The sequence below is a fragment of the Pteropus vampyrus genome, unplaced genomic scaffold, assembly GCF_000151845.1.
Source record: "Pteropus vampyrus isolate Shadow unplaced genomic scaffold, Pvam_2.0 Scaffold56, whole genome shotgun sequence".
Taxonomy (NCBI): Eukaryota; Metazoa; Chordata; class Mammalia; order Chiroptera; family Pteropodidae; genus Pteropus; species Pteropus vampyrus.
The window spans coordinates 1,228,078-1,231,213 of NW_011888837.1; positions in this window are offsets into that span (position 1 = coordinate 1,228,078).

Genomic DNA, 3,136 nt, shown 5'->3' on the forward strand with positions numbered 1-3,136 from the left:
TTTTTTAAAAATAATTATTCATTAAATATTTAAGCAATGGAATTTTACAGGAGTTGTTTTGTCCTTAGTGAACTGATTAGAAGTAGTCTCTCTCATCTTTTTCTATCTTGCCATTGGCTTCAGAAGAAATTTAGGTTTCTCTCTAAACAAAGTTGTAAGACAAAGCCCATCTTTAGTTCTTTCTATTATCACATTTTTCTCTTTCTAGCAAGAGTCCTTGGAAACTCTTACATTATGGTGTTGTTATCCTGTATGCAGTGTGTCTTTTTCTCTGATTGCATCCAAGATAATTGTTTTACCTTTGGTTTTCAGTAATAATCCTCTGTACATAGTGATGTTCTTTTTCATATCTGTCTCTATAAGGGTTCATTGAACTTCTTGTATCTTTAAGTCAATGTTTTTATTAAATTTATTGGGGTGATGTTGCTTAATAAAATTATATAGGTTTCAAGTGTACAATTCAGTAATACATCATTCGTATACTGCATTGGGTGTTCATCGCCCAAAGTTAAATTCCTTCTTTCACCATATATTTCATCCCCTTTACTCTCATCCACCTCCCCCCTTTCCCTCTGGTAACTACTAAACTGGTTTTTGTTTGAGTTTTTGTTTGTCTTCTTTGTTTGTTGCTTTCAGTTTTATATTTCACATATAAGTGAAATCATATTTATCAACTTTTCTGTCTGGGTTATTTCACTTAACGTGATTATCTCGAGGTCTATCCGTGTTGTTGCAAATGGCATTATTCCATCTTATGGCTGAGTAATATTCCATTGTATGTATGTACCACATCTTTATTCAATCATCTATTGAAGAACACTTTGATCATTTCCATGTTTTGGCCACTGTTAATACTGCAATTAATATTGGGGTTCACATATCCTTATGGATAAATATTTTCAATTTTGGGGGGTAGATACCCAGAAGAGAGATTGCTGGGTCACATGGTAATTCTACTTTTGATTTTTTGAGCAACCTCCATACTGTTTTTTTATAGTGACCAGCTATTATTTTTGAAGGATTTTTCTGCCCCATTCTCACTTTCTTCTCTTTGGGACTTCAATAATACACGCTCCCAATGGCGTATTTGACTATTTGATATCCTATACTTTTCTGAGTTTCTATTCACTTTCTTTAACTTTTGTTCTCTCTGTTCTTCAGTTTTGATCATTCCTATTCATTAGTCTCAAGTTCATTATTCTTCTATCTCTAATCCCATTCAATAAATTCAGCATTTTTCACTTTGAAAATTTATTTTCTTTTAACAGATTCTATTTTTGCTGCTGATATTCTGTTTACTCATTAAGACCATATTTACTTTCAGTTCTTCAAAATATTACCCTTTAAATCTTTTTCCAAATTAATAAGAGCTTCTTTGTAGTCTTTGTCTTCTCCATACTATGTTTGGGCCCTCTCAAAGCTGGTTTCTATTGACTTATTTTTATCTGGATTATGGGTAACATTTTTCTGTTCCTTTGCATATGTAGTAATTTTTTTCACTATAAACTGGACAAGCAATGTGAAAACAATTCGATATTTTACACGGTTTAATTTTTTTTTTAATTTCATGTAACATAAGTTATTTTCACATTATTTTTCTCATTCTTGATATTCCAGAGTTTAGTGCTATTCAGACATCCTTTTGATTGAATTAATTGAATAGCAGTCGAATTGCTATCCAGTTCAGTCAGACTACCATCTGGAATACTCAAATGTGTGAGAAAGATATAAAGGGAACTGAGTATCTCAGTTTTATGTCACACCTAAACTTTTATTTGGTTGTGCTTTAAAAAAAAATTACCTTCATTCCATTTCTAATCTAGTTTCTTAAGAAAAAAAGAATCTCTGCTTATCTACTAGAAAGTTCACTTCTAATTTTTACTTCAAATGTGGAGATTTCACACAGAAGGTTAATGCATTATCAAGATGATAGATAATTTCACATACTTCTCCCTTTTTTGTTTTATTCAAGTTACTGCCATGTGAATTCCGTATGAGGATGCACTGTGAAAAAGGAGTCCAGTTAAACATAAAAGAATAGAGTGCAATGCAAACAGTGGCTATTTCTGTTATTCTAGTTACTTTTTTTGGTCATCATTCTTCAGATATCTGGGACTCTTGCATTCTCACAAAGTTTTGTATCATAGTTCTTTAAAAAATGTCTTTTGACAATATGAATGGATAGAGATGAGTATTAAAACCACCTACAATATCATATTTTAATATTGCTTCATAGTTTATATTTACTTTCCTATACTTATTCATTTGCTCTGGACAGCAATTTATGCATTGATAGGTAGAACATTATAAATTTTACAAATAAGGAAGCTGAGGCTCAGAGTATCAATGGTACTTGAAATTCTTTGAGGTTAGAATACAGAATCTGACTTTAAGACCAGAAATATTTCTAATTAATTGTATTTGTCCATATCATCACCATTGGTAGCTAAGGTAGATGACTTTCTCCTGGTGGAACAGCAATCTCTTAGAGCAGTAAAAAGAGCATGAACTTTGGTTATAAATATTTTTACACAGGCTTTACTAATTAACCTTGATTAATTCAATAATACAATGAGTTTAATAATATCAGTTTAAATAGAAAATTTTACTTAAAGCATCTAGCCAAACACAAGCATTTAATTCAAATGCATACACATAATATAACTTCTGTTTTTTGAAAATAAATTGTTTTTTATAACTATAACTAATTCATGAGTAGTATGTTAAATTTTTTGATTCTATAAATGACGATAAGTCAGAGGAAGAAATAAAATAAAAACATAACTCTAATCTGTAGTCTTGTGACATAAGTATAGTAACACATTGTTAATGACATATTTTTTATTATATTATTTATTATATCATTACATAAGAATTGGAATTGAGATGTCCCAGGCATTAGTCAGAGCATACGGTATGCTGAGCAACGATCTATGAAATAAGCAGAATATAGAAGGTGGGGATATATTACCCACAGTTGAGGGGCCCCTGAAGAGTAGATTCTACCAAAGCAGCTGGCTTCCTTAAGGACCAAAGAAACAACAGGCTGTGTGTGACCAAAGCAGTTGGTTTGATGGTGGCCAAACCAAAAGATGATATCAAGACAGCATGTGAAAGTTAAGCTCATGTGTAAGGC